This window comes from Microcebus murinus, chromosome 23 (assembly GCF_040939455.1).
Source record: "Microcebus murinus isolate Inina chromosome 23, M.murinus_Inina_mat1.0, whole genome shotgun sequence".
Lineage (NCBI taxonomy): Eukaryota > Metazoa > Chordata > Mammalia > Primates > Cheirogaleidae > Microcebus > Microcebus murinus.
This window is the reverse complement of record NC_134126.1, coordinates 1,621,570-1,645,272: the sequence shown is the minus strand read 5'-3', so window position 1 is coordinate 1,645,272 and position 23,703 is coordinate 1,621,570. Positions and strand designations below refer to the sequence as shown.

General features: G+C 63.1%; 6 non-coding genes across 6 annotated transcripts; all 6 read left to right on the top strand.

Annotated features, from left to right (window-relative positions):
* The first annotated feature begins 1,224 nt into the window (after positions 1 to 1,224).
* LOC142864061 (5S ribosomal RNA) lies at positions 1,225 to 1,343 on the top strand. Its single transcript, XR_012914654.1, has one exon. It is a non-coding gene; the product is annotated as a 5S ribosomal RNA (ribosomal RNA).
* Positions 1,344 to 5,132: 3,789 nt separating this feature from the next.
* LOC142864060 (5S ribosomal RNA) lies at positions 5,133 to 5,251 on the top strand. The gene has a single exon (XR_012914653.1). It is a non-coding gene; the product is annotated as a 5S ribosomal RNA (ribosomal RNA).
* A 3,794-nt stretch (positions 5,252 to 9,045) lies between these two features.
* Positions 9,046 to 9,164, top strand: LOC142864059 (5S ribosomal RNA). The gene has a single exon (XR_012914652.1). It is a non-coding gene; the product is annotated as a 5S ribosomal RNA (ribosomal RNA).
* Positions 9,165 to 12,962: 3,798 nt separating this feature from the next.
* On the top strand, positions 12,963 to 13,081 carry LOC142864058 (5S ribosomal RNA). The gene has a single exon (XR_012914651.1). It is a non-coding gene; the product is annotated as a 5S ribosomal RNA (ribosomal RNA).
* Positions 13,082 to 16,829: 3,748 nt separating this feature from the next.
* Positions 16,830 to 16,948, top strand: LOC142863926 (5S ribosomal RNA). Its single transcript, XR_012914591.1, has one exon. It is a non-coding gene; the product is annotated as a 5S ribosomal RNA (ribosomal RNA).
* A 3,769-nt stretch (positions 16,949 to 20,717) lies between these two features.
* Positions 20,718 to 20,836, top strand: LOC142863925 (5S ribosomal RNA). The gene has a single exon (XR_012914590.1). It is a non-coding gene; the product is annotated as a 5S ribosomal RNA (ribosomal RNA).
* The last annotated feature ends 2,867 nt before the right edge of the window (positions 20,837 to 23,703 follow it).

The window sequence follows — 23,703 nt, the reverse complement described above, 5'->3', positions numbered from 1 at the left end:
CAAGGAGCCGGGCTTCGCATTCCCACAGCAGCCAGTCGTGGGCTGAGGACACCTGGGGCGTTGGGAACTCCCTGGCTTCTCCTGGGTTTAACGTCTAGAGCTGCTTGTGAATCGCGCCGCCACACACACCCGAGCGCAGGTGTCTTCCGCACAGACTGCGGGCCTCGCTCTTCTGAATGCCGCTAGCTCGCCACCCACCCACGGGTGAACCTGGTCAGGGTGCTTTCTCTCAGGGGCAGACTCTTTTCCGGGCGGGCTACCGGTGTCTCTGTTTGCTCGTTTCTTTCTTCCATTTCGGGAAAGTCTTCCTTGCTGGGTGTGGAAATCTCCTATGCCTTCCCTCGCCTATTCTGTCAGCTTTCAAATTCTCTTTCAGTTGCCACCCTCACAGATGGATTAGGAAACTCTTTCCGGTGCACTCATTAGTGAAATGACCTCCAGGAAGCTGGAATCCAATATCTAATGGCCGATTTTTAGCGAGTCCACACGCCAGGGTGGTCGGGGTCCAATGCAGCCCCGGCCAGGCCCAGGCCCCTTGGACTGGGCCACAGGAGGACACGGAGGAGGGTCCCGGCCCCCACGAAGCGGTGCCGGCAGTTCTCCACGGGCTTGGGCGTTTTCCAGAGGTAGGAGATGGAGGGGACTGATTTCTTCAGCACCCCCCAAACCACGCCACCCCACCCCACCCATGGGACACATCCCCAGAGAGAGACGCCCCATACACTGGCTGTGCCCCAGCCCTGGCCCGGGGGAATAGGCGGCAGCCCACCCACAGGGCGAGGGGGGGGGCACAGCTGAAAGGGGTTGTGGGGGAGGGCGGCCCCTGGCTGGGGTCAAAGGGCGAGCGTCCCGCGCGTGCGCAGTCAGCGGCAGCGACGCGCTGGGGGTGGGCAGCGGGTAGGTGAAGGAGGCCGGGCGAGGAGACGAGGGGGGCTGGGAGGGCTCCACCTTGGCGAGTCCAGCCGTGGAGGCGCATCTTGTGTGAGTGTGAGTGAGTGTGAGTGTGTGTGTGTGTGTATAGAGAGACAGCCCCCCACCCCGCCCCGCCCCGCCCCGCCCCGGCCCGCCCCGCCCATCACCCCCGTCCCTGGGAGCCAGCGGGACCCGGCCGGCGAACTCAACCGGCCCGGCCCGGCCCGGCGCGGGGCCTGGGGCGGGAGGCGGCGGCGGGGAAGCCCAGAGAGGCTCGGCTTCTCGAGCGGGGCAGGGGCGCCCTCCGCCGCCGTCTAGGGCCACACCACCCTGAACGCCCCCGATCTCGTCTGGTCTCGGAAGCTAAGCAGGGTCGGGCCTGGTTAGTACTTGGATGGGAGACCGCCTGGGAATACCGGGTGCCACAGGCTGCTGCTTTTTTTTTTTTTTGCCTCTTGTTCTGTCCCCTTTCTGGGAGCGCGGCGGCGGCCCGGGGTGGGGGTCACCCCCACCCTCAGCGCCCGCGCGGTGCCTGGCGCCCCAGCCCGCACCGTGGGGCCTCCTCTTGTCCCAAGCCGCGACACCGCCGCCACGCGGCAGCATGCGTGGCATCTGGACTGTCAGGTCTCAGACCAAAGGTCTGCTCTGTGGGAACCGACACGCTGGAGGAAACCTTGAGAGTCTGAGAGGGGAGGGAGTTCCAGAAGAAGGCCAGGATGTCATTTTGAGGGAGTATGTGACCAGAACTCGTCCCGTTGCTTTTGGGGTTCTATGGGCTACACGCAGGAATCTTTGGTGGTGGCACCTGATGTTGGGGGATCCGGAGTCACACCCAGACCTGCTCCACAGGCCTCCTTTTACTTTTCTCTTCGGATTCATTATTTTTAAAAAGTGTCTCTTACCTCTAGGATTGCATTTTCTTTTCTCTCTCTTTTCAAGCAGATGATGGGAGTACAAGTATTCAGGTGACATGTGTTGCCCGTGCCGCCCTCCCCCCTGTGTTCTTTTTTTTTTATTTTTTGAGACAGAGTCTCGTTTTGCTGCCCAGGCTAGAGTGAGTGCCATGGCGTCAGCCTAGCTCACAGCAACCTCAATCTCCGGGCTCAAGCAATCCTGCTGCCTCAGCCTCCCGAGTAGTTGGGACTACAGGCATGCACCACCACGCCCGGCTGTGTTTTTCTATATATATTAGTTGGCCAATTAATTTCTTTCTATTTTTAGTAGAGACGGGGTCTCGCTCTTGCTCAGGCTGGTTTCGAACTCCTGACCTGGAGCAATCCGCCCGCCTCGGCCTCCCAGAGAGCTAGGATTACAGGCGTGAGCCACCGCGCCCGGCCCCCCCTGTGTTCTTATTCATATACCTCTCATGTTGTTCCAGCGTATTGTGGGGGTACCAATGTTAAGGTCGGGTGCCTTGCCCTCTCCAAGCCTCCCCCCTCGGGTCAGAGCTTCAAGTGCGCCCATCCCCCAGTCGGTGCGCACCCACCCCATGCCTAATGGATGTGTATGCCCCTCCCCTCCCCCCACCCGCCCGACACCCACCCGATGAAGGTGATTCCTCTCCGTCCACTTAGGCGTCCATCCGTTCGTACCAATTTGCTGGTGAGCGCGCTCACGTGGTGCTCGTGTGTCCATTCTTGGGATACTTGGTTTACTGGAACGGGTTCCAGCTCTGGCCAGGAGAACACGAGAGGCGCCCTCTCACCGCTGCTCCTCACAGCCGAATGGCACTCCGTGGTGTCCACGCGCCACATTTTATTGATGCACTCCTGGATGGATGGGCACTCGGGTCGCTTCCACGTCTTTGGGATTGTGAATTGTGCCCTAACTGTAACCCTAACCCTTACCCAGCCCGTCTCCTCTGCCCCTGCCTGACGCACTCCTCCCCGGCCAGGCCCGTCACTGTCCTGGGCCCCCGCCTGACCGGCTCCTCCCCGCCCGGCCGGTCACCGTCCTCTGCCCCTGCCTGACACGCTCCTTCCCGCCCGGCCTCTCACCGTCCTCGGCCCCTGCCTGACCGGCTCCTCCGTCGCCTGGGCCTTCCAAGGGCTTGGTGTGGATGCTGCTTCCAGGAAGCCCTCCAGAAACCCGGCAGCAGGGTGGCCGCAGCAGTCTCCAGCAGCCGTCCCTAAGTCGCGTGAGTGCGGGGGACGTGCCCCCGCTGTGCCGCGGGGGCCCAGCCTGGTGTCTTCCCTGAGGCCCTGCGGCTGCCGGCTGGGCTGCCGCTCCCCGCAAGGGGAGAGCCGCGGAGGTGGGGACCGCCTCCTGATGGGGACGTACACGCAGCTCTCCACGTCGGATTCCGGGGCTCTCTGTCCTGCCCGAAGGCCCAGCTGGCCTGCGGGTACTTAGAGTGGCAAAAACCTCCGAAAACTGAGACTGAGGGTCCGGTGGGTGTCTGCACTTTTGTGCTGGGCACCCCAGGGAGGCCCGGGGGCTGGCTGGACAACGTGGTCTGCTGGGCGGGGGGGGGGGGGGGTTGGAGGAGCAACTGATGCCCTTTGCACTTTGGGTAGCAAGAGTCTGAGGTGTCTCTGAGCCCTGTGCCCTGTGGGGGCGGGGCGGGGGGGAGGAGGAGGAGGAGGAGGAGGAGGTGGGAAGGGCCGGGGCCTGCAGTCCTGTTCCCGGGGTGGCACGGCAAGTGGCTTCTTCCACAGGCTGCTTGGCCTGGGCTCCCTGCACCTGGGCCTTTGGAGGACCGGCCCTGTGCTTGCCAACACTTCCTGCAGGGACCCAGAGCTGGGAGGTGGCATCTCTCAGCCCTATGTCGGGCAGAGCCCCAGCGGGCCATGCCCACAACCTCTCTCAGCACCGGTCCCCCAGAAGGCTCCTTTGGGACCAGGATTCTCTTGCGGTGACTCTTTAAGGTCTGGCCCCTGGATGGAGGGGCACCAGGAGTAGAGGAGCAGGAAGGGGAAGGGGGTGGCCATGCGAGGGGACACTTTGAGGCCAAGTCCCAGCTTCAGCCTGATCCTCCTGGGAACCCCGCTCTGAGACAAGGAGCCGGGCTTCGCATTCCCACAGCAGCCAGTCGTGGGCTGAGGACACCTGGGGCGTTGGGAACTCCCTGGCTTCTCCTGGGTTTAACGTCTAGAGCTGCTTGTGAATCGCGCCGCCACACACACCCGAGCGCAGGTGTCTTCCGCACAGACTGCGGGCCTCGCTCTTCTGAATGCCGCTAGCTCGCCACCCACCCACGGGTGAACCTGGTCAGGGTGCTTTCTCTCAGGGGCAGACTCTTTTCCGGGCGGGCTACCGGTGTCTCTGTTTGCTCGTTTCTTTCTTCCATTTCGGGAAAGTCTTCCTTGCTGGGTGTGGAAATCTCCTATGCCTTCCCTCGCCTATTCTGTCAGCTTTCAAATTCTCTTTCAGTTGCCACCCTCACAGATGGATTAGGAAACTCTTTCCGGTGCACTCATTAGTGAAATGACCTCCAGGAAGCTGGAATCCAATATCTAATGGCCGATTTTTAGCGAGTCCACACGCCAGGGTGGTCGGGGTCCAATGCAGCCCCGGCCAGGCCCAGGCCCCTTGGACTGGGCCACAGGAGGACACGGAGGAGGGTCCCGGCCCCCACGAAGCGGTGCCGGCAGTTCTCCACGGGCTTGGGCGTTTTCCAGAGGTAGGAGATGGAGGGGACTGATTTCTTCAGCACCCCCCAAACCACGCCACCCCACCCCACCCATGGGACACATCCCCAGAGAGAGACGCCCCATACACTGGCTGTGCCCCAGCCCTGGCCCGGGGGAATAGGCGGCAGCCCACCCACAGGGCGAGGGGGGGGGCACAGCTGAAAGGGGTTGTGGGGGAGGGCGGCCCCTGGCTGGGGTCAAAGGGCGAGCGTCCCGCGCGTGCGCAGTCAGCGGCAGCGACGCGCTGGGGGTGGGCAGCGGGTAGGTGAAGGAGGCCGGGCGAGGAGACGAGGGGGGCTGGGAGGGCTCCACCTTGGCGAGTCCAGCCGTGGAGGCGCATCTTGTGTGAGTGTGAGTGAGTGTGAGTGTGTGTGTGTGTGTATAGAGAGACAGCCCCCCACCCCGCCCCGCCCCGCCCCGCCCCGCCCCGCCCCGCCCATCACCCCCGTCCCTGGGAGCCAGCGGGACCCGGCCGGCGAACTCAACCGGCCCGGCCCGGCCCGGCGCGGGGCCTGGGGCGGGAGGCGGCGGCGGGGAAGCCCAGAGAGGCTCGGCTTCTCGAGCGGGGCAGGGGCGCCCTCCGCCGCCGTCTAGGGCCACACCACCCTGAACGCCCCCGATCTCGTCTGGTCTCGGAAGCTAAGCAGGGTCGGGCCTGGTTAGTACTTGGATGGGAGACCGCCTGGGAATACCGGGTGCCACAGGCTGCTGCTTTTTTTTTTTTTTGCCTCTTGTTCTGTCCCCTTTCTGGGAGCGCGGCGGCGGCCCGGGGTGGGGGTCACCCCCACCCTCAGCGCCCGCGCGGTGCCTGGCGCCCCAGCCCGCACCGTGGGGCCTCCTCTTGTCCCAAGCCGCGACACCGCCGCCACGCGGCAGCATGCGTGGCATCTGGACTGTCAGGTCTCAGACCAAAGGTCTGCTCTGTGGGAACCGACACGCTGGAGGAAACCTTGAGAGTCTGAGAGGGGAGGGAGTTCCAGAAGAAGGCCAGGATGTCATTTTGAGGGAGTATGTGACCAGAACTCGTCCCGTTGCTTTTGGGGTTCTATGGGCTACACGCAGGAATCTTTGGTGGTGGCACCTGATGTTGGGGGATCCGGAGTCACACCCAGACCTGCTCCACAGGCCTCCTTTTACTTTTCTCTTCGGATTCATTATTTTTAAAAAGTGTCTCTTACCTCTAGGATTGCATTTTCTTTTCTCTCTCTTTTCAAGCAGATGATGGGAGTACAAGTATTCAGGTGACATGTGTTGCCCGTGCCGCCCTCCCCCCTGTGTTCTTTTTTTTTTATTTTTTGAGACAGAGTCTCGTTTTGCTGCCCAGGCTAGAGTGAGTGCCATGGCGTCAGCCTAGCTCACAGCAACCTCAATCTCCGGGCTCAAGCAATCCTGCTGCCTCAGCCTCCCGAGTAGTTGGGACTACAGGCATGCACCACCACGCCCGGCTGTGTTTTTCTATATATATTAGTTGGCCAATTAATTTCTTTCTATTTTTAGTAGAGACGGGGTCTCGCTCTTGCTCAGGCTGGTTTCGAACTCCTGACCTGGAGCAATCCGCCCGCCTCGGCCTCCCAGAGAGCTAGGATTACAGGCGTGAGCCACCGCGCCCGGCCCCCCCTGTGTTCTTATTCATATACCTCTCATGTTGTTCCAGCGTATTGTGGGGGTACCAATGTTAAGGTCGGGTGCCTTGCCCTCTCCAAGCCTCCCCCCTCGGGTCAGAGCTTCAAGTGCGCCCATCCCCCAGTCGGTGCGCACCCACCCCATGCCTAATGGATGTGTATGCCCCTCCCCTCCCCCCACCCGCCCGACACCCACCCGATGAAGGTGATTCCTCTCCGTCCACTTAGGCGTCCATCCGTTCGTACCAATTTGCTGGTGAGCGCGCTCACGTGGTGCTCGTGTGTCCATTCTTGGGATACTTGGTTTACTGGAACGGGTTCCAGCTCTGGCCAGGAGAACACGAGAGGCGCCCTCTCACCGCTGCTCCTCACAGCCGAATGGCACTCCGTGGTGTCCACGCGCCACATTTTATTGATGCACTCCTGGATGGATGGGCACTCGGGTCGCTTCCACGTCTTTGGGATTGTGAATTGTGCCCTAACTGTAACCCTAACCCTTACCCAGCCCGTCTCCTCTGCCCCTGCCTGACGCACTCCTCCCCGGCCAGGCCCGTCACTGTCCTGGGCCCCCGCCTGACCGGCTCCTCCCCGCCCGGCCGGTCACCGTCCTCTGCCCCTGCCTGACACGCTCCTTCCCGCCCGGCCTCTCACCGTCCTCGGCCCCTGCCTGACCGGCTCCTCCGTCGCCTGGGCCTTCCAAGGGCTTGGTGTGGATGCTGCTTCCAGGAAGCCCTCCAGAAACCCGGCAGCAGGGTGGCCGCAGCAGTCTCCAGCAGCCGTCCCTAAGTCGCGTGAGTGCGGGGGACGTGCCCCCGCTGTGCCGCGGGGGCCCAGCCTGGTGTCTTCCCTGAGGCCCTGCGGCTGCCGGCTGGGCTGCCGCTCCCCGCAAGGGGAGAGCCGCGGAGGTGGGGACCGCCTCCTGATGGGGACGTACACGCAGCTCTCCACGTCGGATTCCGGGGCTCTCTGTCCTGCCCGAAGGCCCAGCTGGCCTGCGGGTACTTAGAGTGGCAAAAACCTCCGAAAACTGAGACTGAGGGTCCGGTGGGTGTCTGCACTTTTGTGCTGGGCACCCCAGGGAGGCCCGGGGGCTGGCTGGACAACGTGGTCTGCTGGGCGGGGGGGGGGGGGGGGGGGGTTGGAGGAGCAACTGATGCCCTTTGCACTTTGGGTAGCAAGAGTCTGAGGTGTCTCTGAGCCCTGTGCCCTGTGGGGGCGGGGCGGGGGGGAGGAGGAGGAGGAGGAGGAGGAGGTGGGAAGGGCCGGGGCCTGCAGTCCTGTTCCCGGGGTGGCACGGCAAGTGGCTTCTTCCACAGGCTGCTTGGCCTGGGCTCCCTGCACCTGGGCCTTTGGAGGACCGGCCCTGTGCTTGCCAACACTTCCTGCAGGGACCCAGAGCTGGGAGGTGGCATCTCTCAGCCCTATGTCGGGCAGAGCCCCAGCGGGCCATGCCCACAACCTCTCTCAGCACCGGTCCCCCAGAAGGCTCCTTTGGGACCAGGATTCTCTTGCGGTGACTCTTTAAGGTCTGGCCCCTGGATGGAGGGGCACCAGGAGTAGAGGAGCAGGAAGGGGAAGGGGGTGGCCATGCGAGGGGACACTTTGAGGCCAAGTCCCAGCTTCAGCCTGATCCTCCTGGGAACCCCGCTCTGAGACAAGGAGCCGGGCTTCGCATTCCCACAGCAGCCAGTCGTGGGCTGAGGACACCTGGGGCGTTGGGAACTCCCTGGCTTCTCCTGGGTTTAACGTCTAGAGCTGCTTGTGAATCGCGCCGCCACACACACCCGAGCGCAGGTGTCTTCCGCACAGACTGCGGGCCTCGCTCTTCTGAATGCCGCTAGCTCGCCACCCACCCACGGGTGAACCTGGTCAGGGTGCTTTCTCTCAGGGGCAGACTCTTTTCCGGGCGGGCTACCGGTGTCTCTGTTTGCTCGTTTCTTTCTTCCATTTCGGGAAAGTCTTCCTTGCTGGGTGTGGAAATCTCCTATGCCTTCCCTCGCCTATTCTGTCAGCTTTCAAATTCTCTTTCAGTTGCCACCCTCACAGATGGATTAGGAAACTCTTTCCGGTGCACTCATTAGTGAAATGACCTCCAGGAAGCTGGAATCCAATATCTAATGGCCGATTTTTAGCGAGTCCACACGCCAGGGTGGTCGGGGTCCAATGCAGCCCCGGCCAGGCCCAGGCCCCTTGGACTGGGCCACAGGAGGACACGGAGGAGGGTCCCGGCCCCCACGAAGCGGTGCCGGCAGTTCTCCACGGGCTTGGGCGTTTTCCAGAGGTAGGAGATGGAGGGGACTGATTTCTTCAGCACCCCCCAAACCACGCCACCCCACCCCACCCATGGGACACATCCCCAGAGAGAGACGCCCCATACACTGGCTGTGCCCCAGCCCTGGCCCGGGGGAATAGGCGGCAGCCCACCCACAGGGCGAGGGGGGGGGCACAGCTGAAAGGGGTTGTGGGGGAGGGCGGCCCCTGGCTGGGGTCAAAGGGCGAGCGTCCCGCGCGTGCGCAGTCAGCGGCAGCGACGCGCTGGGGGTGGGCAGCGGGTAGGTGAAGGAGGCCGGGCGAGGAGACGAGGGGGGCTGGGAGGGCTCCACCTTGGCGAGTCCAGCCGTGGAGGCGCATCTTGTGTGAGTGTGAGTGAGTGTGAGTGTGTGTGTGTGTGTATAGAGAGACAGCCCCCCACCCCGCCCCGCCCCGCCCCGCCCCGCCCCGCCCCGCCCATCACCCCCGTCCCTGGGAGCCAGCGGGACCCGGCCGGCGAACTCAACCGGCCCGGCCCGGCCCGGCGCGGGGCCTGGGGCGGGAGGCGGCGGCGGGGAAGCCCAGAGAGGCTCGGCTTCTCGAGCGGGGCAGGGGCGCCCTCCGCCGCCGTCTAGGGCCACACCACCCTGAACGCCCCCGATCTCGTCTGGTCTCGGAAGCTAAGCAGGGTCGGGCCTGGTTAGTACTTGGATGGGAGACCGCCTGGGAATACCGGGTGCCACAGGCTGCTGCTTTTTTTTTTTTTTGCCTCTTGTTCTGTCCCCTTTCTGGGAGCGCGGCGGCGGCCCGGGGTGGGGGTCACCCCCACCCTCAGCGCCCGCGCGGTGCCTGGCGCCCCAGCCCGCACCGTGGGGCCTCCTCTTGTCCCAAGCCGCGACACCGCCGCCACGCGGCAGCATGCGTGGCATCTGGACTGTCAGGTCTCAGACCAAAGGTCTGCTCTGTGGGAACCGACACGCTGGAGGAAACCTTGAGAGTCTGAGAGGGGAGGGAGTTCCAGAAGAAGGCCAGGATGTCATTTTGAGGGAGTATGTGACCAGAACTCGTCCCGTTGCTTTTGGGGTTCTATGGGCTACACGCAGGAATCTTTGGTGGTGGCACCTGATGTTGGGGGATCCGGAGTCACACCCAGACCTGCTCCACAGGCCTCCTTTTACTTTTCTCTTCGGATTCATTATTTTTAAAAAGTGTCTCTTACCTCTAGGATTGCATTTTCTTTTCTCTCTCTTTTCAAGCAGATGATGGGAGTACAAGTATTCAGGTGACATGTGTTGCCCGTGCCGCCCTCCCCCCTGTGTTCTTTTTTTTTTATTTTTTGAGACAGAGTCTCGTTTTGCTGCCCAGGCTAGAGTGAGTGCCATGGCGTCAGCCTAGCTCACAGCAACCTCAATCTCCGGGCTCAAGCAATCCTGCTGCCTCAGCCTCCCGAGTAGTTGGGACTACAGGCATGCACCACCACGCCCGGCTGTGTTTTTCTATATATATTAGTTGGCCAATTAATTTCTTTCTATTTTTAGTAGAGACGGGGTCTCGCTCTTGCTCAGGCTGGTTTCGAACTCCTGACCTGGAGCAATCCGCCCGCCTCGGCCTCCCAGAGAGCTAGGATTACAGGCGTGAGCCACCGCGCCCGGCCCCCCCTGTGTTCTTATTCATATACCTCTCATGTTGTTCCAGCGTATTGTGGGGGTACCAATGTTAAGGTCGGGTGCCTTGCCCTCTCCAAGCCTCCCCCCTCGGGTCAGAGCTTCAAGTGCGCCCATCCCCCAGTCGGTGCGCACCCACCCCATGCCTAATGGATGTGTATGCCCCTCCCCTCCCCCCACCCGCCCGACACCCACCCGATGAAGGTGATTCCTCTCCGTCCACTTAGGCGTCCATCCGTTCGTACCAATTTGCTGGTGAGCGCGCTCACGTGGTGCTCGTGTGTCCATTCTTGGGATACTTGGTTTACTGGAACGGGTTCCAGCTCTGGCCAGGAGAACACGAGAGGCGCCCTCTCACCGCTGCTCCTCACAGCCGAATGGCACTCCGTGGTGTCCACGCGCCACATTTTATTGATGCACTCCTGGATGGATGGGCACTCGGGTCGCTTCCACGTCTTTGGGATTGTGAATTGTGCCCTAACTGTAACCCTAACCCTTACCCAGCCCGTCTCCTCTGCCCCTGCCTGACGCACTCCTCCCCGGCCAGGCCCGTCACTGTCCTGGGCCCCCGCCTGACCGGCTCCTCCCCGCCCGGCCGGTCACCGTCCTCTGCCCCTGCCTGACACGCTCCTTCCCGCCCGGCCTCTCACCGTCCTCGGCCCCTGCCTGACCGGCTCCTCCGTCGCCTGGGCCTTCCAAGGGCTTGGTGTGGATGCTGCTTCCAGGAAGCCCTCCAGAAACCCGGCAGCAGGGTGGCCGCAGCAGTCTCCAGCAGCCGTCCCTAAGTCGCGTGAGTGCGGGGGACGTGCCCCCGCTGTGCCGCGGGGGCCCAGCCTGGTGTCTTCCCTGAGGCCCTGCGGCTGCCGGCTGGGCTGCCGCTCCCCGCAAGGGGAGAGCCGCGGAGGTGGGGACCGCCTCCTGATGGGGACGTACACGCAGCTCTCCACGTCGGATTCCGGGGCTCTCTGTCCTGCCCGAAGGCCCAGCTGGCCTGCGGGTCCTTAGAGTGGCAAAAACCTCCGAAAACTGAGACTGAGGGTCCGGTGGGTGTCTGCACTTTTGTGCTGGGCACCCCAGGGAGGCCCGGGGGCTGGCTGGACAACGTGGTCTGCTGGGCGGGGGGGGGGGGGGGGGGGGGGGGTTGGAGGAGCAACTGATGCCCTTTGCACTTTGGGTAGCAAGAGTCTGAGGTGTCTCTGAGCCCTGTGCCCTGTGGGGGCGGGGCGGGGGGGAGGAGGAGGAGGAGGAGGAGGAGGTGGGAAGGGCCGGGGCCTGCAGTCCTGTTCCCGGGGTGGCACGGCAAGTGGCTTCTTCCACAGGCTGCTTGGCCTGGGCTCCCTGCACCTGGGCCTTTGGAGGACCGGCCCTGTGCTTGCCAACACTTCCTGCAGGGACCCAGAGCTGGGAGGTGGCATCTCTCAGCCCTATGTCGGGCAGAGCCCCAGCGGGCCATGCCCACAACCTCTCTCAGCACCGGTCCCCCAGAAGGCTCCTTTGGGACCAGGATTCTCTTGCGGTGACTCTTTAAGGTCTGGCCCCTGGATGGAGGGGCACCAGGAGTAGAGGAGCAGGAAGGGGAAGGGGGTGGCCATGCGAGGGGACACTTTGAGGCCAAGTCCCAGCTTCAGCCTGATCCTCCTGGGAACCCCGCTCTGAGACAAGGAGCCGGGCTTCGCATTCCCACAGCAGCCAGTCGTGGGCTGAGGACACCTGGGGCGTTGGGAACTCCCTGGCTTCTCCTGGGTTTAACGTCTAGAGCTGCTTGTGAATCGCGCCGCCACACACACCCGAGCGCAGGTGTCTTCCGCACAGACTGCGGGCCTCGCTCTTCTGAATGCCGCTAGCTCGCCACCCACCCACGGGTGAACCTGGTCAGGGTGCTTTCTCTCAGGGGCAGACTCTTTTCCGGGCGGGCTACCGGTGTCTCTGTTTGCTCGTTTCTTTCTTCCATTTCGGGAAAGTCTTCCTTGCTGGGTGTGGAAATCTCCTATGCCTTCCCTCGCCTATTCTGTCAGCTTTCAAATTCTCTTTCAGTTGCCACCCTCACAGATGGATTAGGAAACTCTTTCCGGTGCACTCATTAGTGAAATGACCTCCAGGAAGCTGGAATCCAATATCTAATGGCCGATTTTTAGCGAGTCCACACGCCAGGGTGGTCGGGGTCCAATGCAGCCCCGGCCAGGCCCAGGCCCCTTGGACTGGGCCACAGGAGGACACGGAGGAGGGTCCCGGCCCCCACGAAGCGGTGCCGGCAGTTCTCCACGGGCTTGGGCGTTTTCCAGAGGTAGGAGATGGAGGGGACTGATTTCTTCAGCACCCCCCAAACCACGCCACCCCACCCCACCCATGGGACACATCCCCAGAGAGAGACGCCCCATACACTGGCTGTGCCCCAGCCCTGGCCCGGGGGAATAGGCGGCAGCCCACCCACAGGGCGAGGGGGGGGGCACAGCTGAAAGGGGTTGTGGGGGAGGGCGGCCCCTGGCTGGGGTCAAAGGGCGAGCGTCCCGCGCGTGCGCAGTCAGCGGCAGCGACGCGCTGGGGGTGGGCAGCGGGTAGGTGAAGGAGGCCGGGCGAGGAGACGAGGGGGGCTGGGAGGGCTCCACCTTGGCGAGTCCAGCCGTGGAGGCGCATCTTGTGTGAGTGTGAGTGAGTGTGAGTGTGTGTGTGTGTGTATAGAGAGACAGCCCCCCACCCCGCCCCGCCCCGCCCCGCCCCGCCCCGCCCATCACCCCCGTCCCTGGGAGCCAGCGGGACCCGGCCGGCGAACTCAACCGGCCCGGCCCGGCCCGGCCCGGCGCGGGGCCTGGGGCGGGAGGCGGCGGCGGGGAAGCCCAGAGAGGCTCGGCTTCTCGAGCGGGGCAGGGGCGCCCTCCGCCGCCGTCTAGGGCCACACCACCCTGAACGCCCCCGATCTCGTCTGGTCTCGGAAGCTAAGCAGGGTCGGGCCTGGTTAGTACTTGGATGGGAGACCGCCTGGGAATACCGGGTGCCACAGGCTGCTGCTTTTTTTTTTTTTTTGCCTCTTGTTCTGTCCCCTTTCTGGGAGCGCGGCGGCGGCCCGGGGTGGGGGTCACCCCCACCCTCAGCGCCCGCGCGGTGCCTGGCGCCCCAGCCCGCACCGTGGGGCCTCCTCTTGTCCCAAGCCGCGACACCGCCGCCACGCGGCAGCATGCGTGGCATCTGGACTGTCAGGTCTCAGACCAAAGGTCTGCTCTGTGGGAACCGACACGCTGGAGGAAACCTTGAGAGTCTGAGAGGGGAGGGAGTTCCAGAAGAAGGCCAGGATGTCATTTTGAGGGAGTATGTGACCAGAACTCGTCCCGTTGCTTTTGGGGTTCTATGGGCTACACGCAGGAATCTTTGGTGGTGGCACCTGATGTTGGGGGATCCGGAGTCACACCCAGACCTGCTCCACAGGCCTCCTTTTACTTTTCTCTTCGGATTCATTATTTTTAAAAAGTGTCTCTTACCTCTAGGATTGCATTTTCTTTTCTCTCTCTTTTCAAGCAGATGATGGGAGTACAAGTATTCAGGTGACATGTGTTGCCCGTGCCGCCCTCCCCCCTGTGTTCTTTTTTTTTTATTTTTTGAGACAGAGTCTCGTTTTGCTGCCCAGGCTAGAGTGAGTGCCATGGCGTCAGCCTAGCTCACAGCAACCTCAATCTCCGGGCTCAAGCAATCCTGCTGCCTCAGCCTCCCGAGTAGTTGGGACTACAGGCATGCACCACCACGCCCGGCTGTGTTTTTCTATATATATTAGTTGGCCAATTAATTTCTTTCTATTTTTAGTAGAGACGGGGTCTCGCTCTTGCTCAGGCTGGTTTCGAACTCCTGACCTGGAGCAATCCGCCCGCCTCGGCCTCCCAGAGAGCTAGGATTACAGGCGTGAGCCACCGCGCCCGGCCCCCCCTGTGTTCTTATTCATATACCTCTCATGTTGTTCCAGCGTATTGTGGGGGTACCAATGTTAAGGTCGGGTGCCTTGCCCTCTCCAAGCCTCCCCCCTCGGGTCAGAGCTTCAAGTGCGCCCATCCCCCAGTCGGTGCGCACCCACCCCATGCCTAATGGATGTGTATGCCCCTCCCCTCCCCCCACCCGCCCGACACCCACCCGATGAAGGTGATTCCTCTCCGTCCACTTAGGCGTCCATCCGTTCGTACCAATTTGCTGGTGAGCGCGCTCACGTGGTGCTCGTGTGTCCATTCTTGGGATACTTGGTTTACTGGAACGGGTTCCAGCTCTGGCCAGGAGAACACGAGAGGCGCCCTCTCACCGCTGCTCCTCACAGCCGAATGGCACTCCGTGGTGTCCACGCGCCACATTTTATTGATGCACTCCTGGATGGATGGGCACTCGGGTCGCTTCCACGTCTTTGGGATTGTGAATTGTGCCCTAACTGTAACCCTAACCCTTACCCAGCCCGTCTCCTCTGCCCCTGCCTGACGCACTCCTCCCCGGCCAGGCCCGTCACTGTCCTGGGCCCCCGCCTGACCGGCTCCTCCCCGCCCGGCCGGTCACCGTCCTCTGCCCCTGCCTGACACGCTCCTTCCCGCCCGGCCTCTCACCGTCCTCGGCCCCTGCCTGACCGGCTCCTCCGTCGCCTGGGCCTTCCAAGGGCTTGGTGTGGACGCTGCTTCCAGGAAGCCCTCCAGAAACCCGGCAGCAGGGTGGCCGCAGCAGTCTCCAGCAGCCGTCCCTAAGTCGCGTGAGTGCGGGGGACGTGCCCCCGCTGTGCCGCGGGGGCCCAGCCTGGTGTCTTCCCTGAGGCCCTGCGGCTGCCGGCTGGGCTGCCGCTCCCCGCAAGGGGAGAGCCGCGGAGGTGGGGACCGCCTCCTGATGGGGACGTACACGCAGCTCTCCACGTCGGATTCCGGGGCTCTCTGTCCTGCCCGAAGGCCCAGCTGGCCTGCGGGTCCTTAGAGTGGCAAAAACATCCGAAAACTGAGATTGAGGGTCCGGTGGGTGTCTGCACTTTTGTGCTGGGCACCCCAGGGAGGCCCGGGGGCTGGCTGGACAACGTGGTCTGCTGGGCGGGGGGGTTGGAGGAGCAACTGATGCCCTTTGCACTTTGGGTAGCAAGAGTCTGAGGTGTCTCTGAGCCCTGTGCCCTGTGGGGGGGGGCCGGGGGGGAGGAGGAGGAGGAGGAGGAGGAGGACGTGGGAAGGGCCGGGGCCTGCAGTCCTGTTCCCGGGGTGGCACGGCAAGTGGCTTCTTCCACAGGCTGCTTGGCCTGGGCTCCCTGCACCTGGGCCTTTGGAGGACCGGCCCTGTGCTTGCCAACACTTCCTGCAGGGACCCAGAGCTGGGAGGTGGCATCTCTCAGCCCTGGGTCGGGCAGAGCCCCAGCGGGCCATGCCCACAACCTCTCTCAGCACCGGTCCCCCAGAAGGCTCCTTTGGGACCAGGATTCTCTTGCGGTGACTCTTTAAGGTCTGGCCCCTGGATGGAGGGGCACCAGGAGTAGAGGAGCAGGAAGGGGAAGGGGGTGGCCATGCGAGGGGACACTTTGAGGCCGAGTCCCAGCTTCAGCCTGATCCTCCTGGGAACCCCGCTCTGAGACCAGGAGCCGGGCTTCGCATTCCCACAGCAGCCAGTCGTGGGCTGAGGACACCTGGGGCGTTGGGAACTCCCTGGCTTCTCCTTGGTTTAACGTCTAGAGCTGCTTGTGAATCGCGCCGCCACACACACCCGAGCGCAGGTGTCTTCCACACAGACTGCGGGCCTCGCTCTTCTGAATGCCGCTAGCTCGCCACCCACCCACCCACGGGTGAACCTGGTCAGGGTGCTTTCTCTCAGGGGCAGACTCTTTTCCGGGCGGGCTACCGGTGTCTCTGTTTGCTCGTTTCTTTCTTCCATTTCGGGAAAGTCTTCCTTGCTGGGTGTGGAAATCTCCTATGCCTTCCCTCGCCTATTCTGTCAGCTTTCAAATTCTCTTTCAGTTGCCACCCTCACAGATGGATTAGGAAACTCTTTCCGGTGCACTCATTAGTGAAATGACCTCCAGGAAGCTGGAATCCAATATCTAATGGCCGATTTTTAGCGAGTCCACACGCCAGGGTGGTCGGGGTCCAATGCAGCCCCGGCCAGGCCCAGGCCCCTTGGACTGGGCCACAGGAGGACACGGAGGAGGGTCCCGGCCCCCACGAAGCGGTGCCGGCAGTTCTCCACGGGCTTGGGCGTTTTCCAGAGGTAGGAGATGGAGGGGACTGATTTCTTCAGCGCCCCCCAAACCACGCCACCCCACCCCACCCATGGGACACATCCCCAGAGAGAGACGCCCCATACACTGGCTGTGCCCCAGCCCTGGCCCGGGGGAATAGGCGGCAGCCCACCCACAGGGCGAGGGGGGGGCGCAGCTGAAAGGGGTTGTGGGGGAGGGCGGCCCCTGGCTGGGGTCAAAGGGCGAGCGTCCCGGGCGTGCGCAGTCAGCGGGAGGCAGCGACGCGCTGGGGGTGGGCAGCGGGTAGGTGAAGGAGGCCGGGCGAGGAGACGAGGGGGGCTGGGAGGGCTCCACCTTGGCGAGTCCAGCCGTGGAGGCGCATCTTGTGTGAGTGTGAGTGAGTGTGAGTGTGTGTGTGTGTATAGAGAGACAGCCCCCCGCCCCGCCCCGCCCCGCCCCGCCCATCACCCCCGTCCCTGCGAACTCAACCGGCCCGGCCCGGCGCGGGGCCTGGGGCGGGAGGCGGCGGCGGGGAAGCCCAGAGAGGCTCGGCTTCTCGAGCGGGGCAGGGGCGCCCTCCGCCGCCGTCTAGGGCCACACCACCCTGAACGCCCCCGATCTCGTCTGGTCTCGGAAGCTAAGCAGGGTCGGGCCTGGTTAGTACTTGGATGGGAGACCCCCTGGGAATACCGGGTGCCACAGGCTGCTGCTTTTTTTTTTTTTTTTTTTTTTGCCTCTTGTTCTGTCCCCTTTCTGGGAGCGCGGCGGCGGCCCGGGGTGCGGGTCACCCCCACTCTCAGCGCCCGCGCGGTGCCTGGCGCCCCAGCCCGCACCGTGGGGCCTCCTCTTGTCCCAAGCCGCGACACCGCCGCCACGCGGCAGCATGCGTGGCATCTGGACTGTCAGGTCTCAGACCAAAGGTCTGCTCTGTGGGAACCGACACGCTGGAGGAAACCTTGAGAGTCTGAGAGGGGAGGGAGTTCCAGAAGAAGGCCAGGATGTCATTTTGAGGGAGTATGTGACCAGAACTCGTCCCGTTGCTTTTGGGGTTCTATGGGCTACACGCAGGAATCTTTGGTGGTGGCACCTGATGTTGGGGGATCCGGAGTCACACCCAGACCTGCTCCACAGGCCTCCTTTTACTTTTCTCTTCGGATTCATTATTTTTAAAAAGTGTCTCTTACCTCTATGATTGCAGTTTCTTTTCTCTCTCTCTTCAAGCAGATGATGGGAGTACAAGTATTCAGGTGACATGTGTTGCCCGTGCCGGCCTCCCCCCTGTGTTCTTTTTTTTTTTTTTTTTGAGACAGAGTCTCGTTTTGCTGCCCAGGCTAGAGTGAGTGCCATGGCGTCAGCCTAGCTCACAGCAACCTCAATCTCCGGGCTCAAGCAATCCTGCTGCCTCAGCCTCCCGAGTAGTTGGGACTACAGGCATGCACCACCACGCCCGGCTGTGTTTTTCTATATATATTAGTTGGCCAATTAATTTCTTTCTATTTTTAGTAGAGACGGGGTCTCGCTCTTGCTCAGGCTGGTTTCGAACTCCTGACCTGGAGCAATCCGCCCGCCTCGGCCTCCCAGAGAGCTAGGATTACAGGCGTGAGCCACCGCGCCCGGCCCCCCCCCCCCCGTGTTCTTATTCATATACCTCTCATGTTGTTCCAGCGTATTGTGGGGGTACCAATGTTAAGGTCGGGTGCCTTGCCCTCTCCAAGCCTCCCCCCTCGGGTCAGAGCTTCAAGTGCGCCCATCCCCCAGTCGGTGCGCACCCACCCCATGCCTAATGGATGTGTATGCCCCTCCCCTCCCCCCACCCGCCCGACACCCACCCGATGAAGGTGACTCCTCTCTGTCCACTTAGGCGTCCATCCGTTCGTACCAATTTGCTGGTGAGCGCGCTCACGTGGTGCTCGTGTGTCCATTCTTGGGATACCTGGCTTACTGGAACGGGTTCCAGCTCTGGCCAGGAGAACACGAGAGACGCCCTCTCACCGCTGCTCCTCACAGCCGAATGGCACTCCGTGGTGTCCACGCGCCACATTTTATTCATGCACTCCTGGATGGATGGGCACTCGGGTGGCTTCCACGTCTTTGCGATTGTGAATTGTGCCCTAACTGTCACCCTAACCCTTACCCAGCCCCCGTCTCCTCTGCCCCTGCCTGAGGCACTCCTCCCCGGCCAGGCCCGTCACTGTCCTGGGCCCCCGCCTGACCGGCTCCTCCCCGCCCGGCCTGTCACCGTCCTCTGCCCCTGCCTGACATGCTCCTTCCCGCCCGCCCGGCCTCTCACCGTCCTCGGCCCCTGCCTGACCGGCTCCTCCGTCGCCTGGGCCTTCCAAGGGCTTGGTGTGGACGCTGCTTCCAGGAAGCCCTCCAGAAACCCGGCAGCAGGGTGGCCGCAGCAGTCTCCAGCAGCCGTCCCTAAGTCGCGTGAGTGCGGGGGACGTGCCCCCGCTGTGCCGCGGGGGCCCAGCCTGGTGTCTTCCCTGAGGCCCTGCGGCTGCCGGCTGGGCTGCCGCTCCCCGCAAGGGGAGAGCCGCGGAGGTGGGGACCGCCTCCTGATGGGGACGTACACGCAGCTCTCCACGTCGGATTCCGGGGCTCTCTGTCCTGCCCGAAGGCCCAGCTGGCCTGCGGGTCCTTAGAGTGGCAAAAACATCCGAAAACTGAGATTGAGGGTCCGGTGGGTGTCTGCACTTTTGTGCTGGGCACCCCAGGGAGGCCCGGGGGCTGGCTGGACAACGTGGTCTGCTGGGCGGGGGGGTTGGAGGAGCAACTGATGCCCTTTGCACTTTGGGTAGCAAGAGTCTGAGGTGTCTCTGAGCCCTGTGCCCTGTGGGGGGGGGCCGGGGGGGAGGAGGAGGAGGAGGAGGAGGAGGAGGACGTGGGAAGGGCCAGGGCCTGCAGTCCTGTTCCCGGGGTGGCACGGCAAGTGGCTTCTTCCACAGGCTGCTTGGCCTGGGCTCCCTGCACCTGGGCCTTTGGAGGACCGGCCCTGTGCTTGCCAACACTTCCTGCAGGGACCCAGAGCTGGGAGGTGGCATCTCTCAGCCCTGGGTCGGGCAGAGCCCCAGCGGGCCATGCCCACAACCTCTCTCAGCACCGGTCCCCCAGAAGGCTCCTTTGGGACCAGGATTCTCTTGCGGTGACTCTTTAAGGTCTGGCCCCTGGATGGAGGGGCACCAGGAGTAGAGGAGCAGGAAGGGGAAGGGGGTGGCCATGCGAGGGGACACTTTGAGGCCGAGTCCCAGCTTCAGCCTGATCCTCCTGGGAACCCCGCTCTGAGACCAGGAGCCGGGCTTCGCATTCCCACAGCAGCCAGTCGTGGGCTGAGGACACCTGGGGCGTTGGGAACTCCCTGGCTTCTCCTTGGTTTAACGTCTAGAGCTGCTTGTGAATCGCGCCGCCACACACACCCGAGCGCAGGTGTCTTCCGCACAGACTGCGGGCCTCGCTCTTCTGAATGCCGCTAGCTCGCCACCCACCCACCCACGGGTGAACCTGGTCAGGGTGCTTTCTCTCAGGGGCAGACTCTTTTCCGGGCGGGCTACCGGTGTCTCTGTTTGCTCGTTTCTTTCTTCCATTTCGGGAAAGTCTTCCTTGCTGGGTGTGGAAATCTCCTATGCCTTCCCTCGCCTATTCTGTCAGCTTTCAAATTCTCTTTCAGTTGCCACCCTCACAGATGGATTAGGAAACTCTTTCCGGTGCACTCATTAGTGAAATGACCTCCAGGAAGCTGGAATCCAATATCTAATGGCCGATTTTTAGCGAGTCCACACGCCAGGGTGGTCGGGGTCCAATGCAGCCCCGGCCAGGCCCAGGCCCCTTGGACTGGGCCACAGGAGGACACGGAGGAGGGTCCCGGCCCCCACGAAGCGGTGCCGGCAGTTCTCCACGGGCTTGGGCGTTTTCCAGAGGTAGGAGATGGAGGGGACTGATTTCTTCAGCGCCCCCCAAACCACGCCACCCCACCCCACCCATGGGACACATCCCCAGAGAGAGACGCCCCATACACTGGCTGTGCCCCAGCCCTGGCCCGGGGGAATAGGCGGCAGCCCACCCACAGGGCGAGGGGGGGGCGCAGCTGAAAGGGGTTGTGGGGGAGGGCGGCCCCTGGCTGGGGTCAAAGGGCGAGCGTCCCGGGCGTGCGCAGTCAGCGGGAGGCAGCGACGCGCTGGGGGTGGGCAGCGGGTAGGTGAAGGAGGCCGGGCGAGGAGACGAGGGGGGCTGGGAGGGCTCCACCTTGGCGAGTCCAGCCGTGGAGGCGCATCTTGTGTGAGTGTGAGTGAGTGTGAGTGTGTGTGTGTGTATAGAGAGACAGCCCCCCGCCCCGCCCCGCCCCGCCCCGCCCATCACCCCCGTCCCTGCGAACTCAACCGGCCCGGCCCGGCGCGGGGCCTGGGGCGGGAGGCGGCGGCGGGGAAGCCCAGAGAGGCTCGGCTTCTCGAGCGGGGCAGGGGCGCCCTCCGCCGCCGTCTAGGGCCACACCACCCTGAACGCCCCCGATCTCGTCTGGTCTCGGAAGCTAAGCAGGGTCGGGCCTGGTTAGTACTTGGATGGGAGACCCCCTGGGAATACCGGGTGCCACAGGCTGCTGCTTTTTTTTTTTTTTTTTTTTTTGCCTCTTGTTCTGTCCCCTTTCTGGGAGCGCGGCGGCGGCCCGGGGTGCGGGTCACCCCCACTCTCAGCGCCCGCGCGGTGCCTGGCGCCCCAGCCCGCACCGTGGGGCCTCCTCTTGTCCCAAGCCGCGACACCGCCGCCACGCGGCAGCATGCGTGGCATCTGGACTGTCAGGTCTCAGACCAAAGGTCTGCTCTGTGGGAACCGACACGCTGGAGGAAACCTTGAGAGTCTGAGAGGGGAGGGAGTTCCAGAAGAAGGCCAGGATGTCATTTTGAGGGAGTATGTGACCAGAACTCGTCCCGTTGCTTTTGGGGTTCTATGGGCTACACGCAGGAATCTTTGGTGGTGGCACCTGATGTTGGGGGATCCGGAGTCACACCCAGACCTGCTCCACAGGCCTCCTTTTACTTTTCACTTCGGATTCATTATTTTTAAAAAGTGTCTCTTACCTCTATGATTGCAGTTTCTTTTCTCTCTCTCTTCAAGCAGATGATGGGAGTACAAGTATTCAGGTGACATGTGTTGCCCGTGCCCCCCTCCCCCCTGTGTTCTTTTTTTTTTTTTTTTTTGAGACAGAGTCTCGTTTTGCTGCCCAGGCTAGAGTGAGTGCCATGGCGTCAGCCTAGCTCACAGCAACCTCAATCTCCGGGCTCAAGCAATCCTGCTGCCTCAGCCTCCCGAGTAGTTGGGACTACAGGCATGCACCACCACGCCCGGCTGTGTTTTTCTATATATATTAGTTGGCCAATTAATTTCTTTCTATTTTTAGTAGAGACGGGGTCTCGCTCTTGCTCAGGCTGGTTTCGAACTCCTGACCTGGAGCAATCCGCCCGCCTCGGCCTCCCAGAGAGCTAGGATTACAGGCGTGAGCCACCGCGCCCGGCCCCCCCCCCTGTGTTCTTATTCATATACCTCTCATGTTGTTCCAGCGTATTGTGGGGGTACCAATGTTAAGGTCGGGTGCCTTGCCCTCTCCAAGCCTCCCCCCTCGGGTCAGAGCTTCAAGTGCGCCCATCCCCCAGTCGGTGCGCACCCACCCCATGCCTAATGGATGTGTATGCCCCTCCCCTCCCCCCACCCGCCCGACACCCACCCGATGAAGGTGACTCCTCTCTGTCCACTTAGGCGTCCATCCGTTCGTACCAATTTGCTGGTGAGCGCGCTCACGTGGTGCTCGTGTGTCCATTCTTGGGATACCTGGCTTACTGGAACGGGTTCCAGCTCTGGCCAGGAGAACACGAGAGACGCCCTCTCACCGCTGCTCCTCACAGCCGAATGGCACTCCGTGGTGTCCACGCGCCACATTTTATTCATGCACTCCTGGATGGATGGGCACTCGGGTGGCTTCCACGTCTTTGCGATTGTGAATTGTGCCCTAACTGTCACCCTAACCCTTACCCAGCCCCCGTCTCCTCTGCCCCTGCCTGAGGCACTCCTCCCCGGCCAGGCCCGTCACTGTCCTGGGCCCCCGCCTGACCGGCTCCTCCCCGCCCGGCCTGTCACCGTCCTCTGCCCCTGCCTGACATGCTCCTTCCCGCCCGCCCGGCCTCTCACCGTCCTCGGCCCCTGCCTGACCGGCTCCTCCGTCGCCTGGGCCTTCCAAGGGCTTGGTGTGGACGCTGCTTCCAGGAAGCCCTCCAGAAACCCGGCAGCAGGGTGGCCGCAGCAGTCTCCAGCAGCCGTCCCTAAGTCGCGTGAGTGCGGGGGACGTGCCCCCGCTGTGCCGCGGGGGCCCAGCCTGGTGTCTTCCCTGAGGCCCTGCGGCTGCCGGCTGGGCTGCCGCTCCCCGCAAGGGGAGAGCCGCGGAGGTGGGGACCGCCTCCTGATGGGGACGTACACGCAGCTCTCCACGTCGGATTCCGGGGCTCTCTGTCCTGCCCGAAGGCCCAGCTGGCCTGCGGGTCCTTAGAGTGGCAAAAACATCCGAAAACTGAGATTGAGGGTCCGGTGGGTGTCTGCACTTTTGTGCTGGGCACCCCAGGGAGGCCCGGGGGCTGGCTGGACAACGTGGTCTGCTGGGCGGGGGGGTTGGAGGAGCAACTGATGCCCTTTGCACTTTGGGTAGCAAGAGTCTGAGGTGTCTCTGAGCCCTGTGCCCTGTGGGGGGGGGCCGGGGGGAGGAGGAGGAGGAGGAGGAGGAGGACGTGGGAAGGGCCGGGGCCTGCAGTCCTGTTCCCGGGGTGGCACGGCAAGTGGCTTCTTCCACAGGCTGCTTGGCCTGGGCTCCCTGCACCTGGGCCTTTGGAGGACCGGCCCTGTGCTTGCCAACACTTCCTGCAGGGACCCAGAGCTGGGAGGTGGCATCTCTCAGCCCTGGGTCGGGCAGAGCCCCAGCGGGCCATGCCCACAACCTCTCTCAGCACCGGTCCCCCAGAAGGCTCCTTTGGGACCAGGATTCTCTTGCGGTGACTCTTTAAGGTCTGGCCCCTGGATGGAGGGGCACCAGGAGTAGAGGAGCAGGAAGGGGAAGGGGGTGGCCATGCGAGGGGACACTTTGAGGCCGAGTCCCAGCTTCAGCCTGATCCTCCTGGGAACCCCGCTCTGAGACCAGGAGCCGGGCTTCGCATTCCCACAGCAGCCAGTCGTGGGCTGAGGACACCTGGGGCGTTGGGAACTCCCTGGCTTCTCCTTGGTTTAACGTCTAGAGCTGCTTGTGAATCGCGCCGCCACACACACCCGAGCGCAGGTGTCTTCCGCACAGACTGCGGGCCTCGCTCTTCTGAATGCCGCTAGCTCGCCACCCACCCACCCACGGGTGAACCTGGTCAGGGTGCTTTCTCTCAGGGGCAGACTCTTTTCCGGGCGGGCTACCGGTGTCTCTGTTTGCTCGTTTCTTT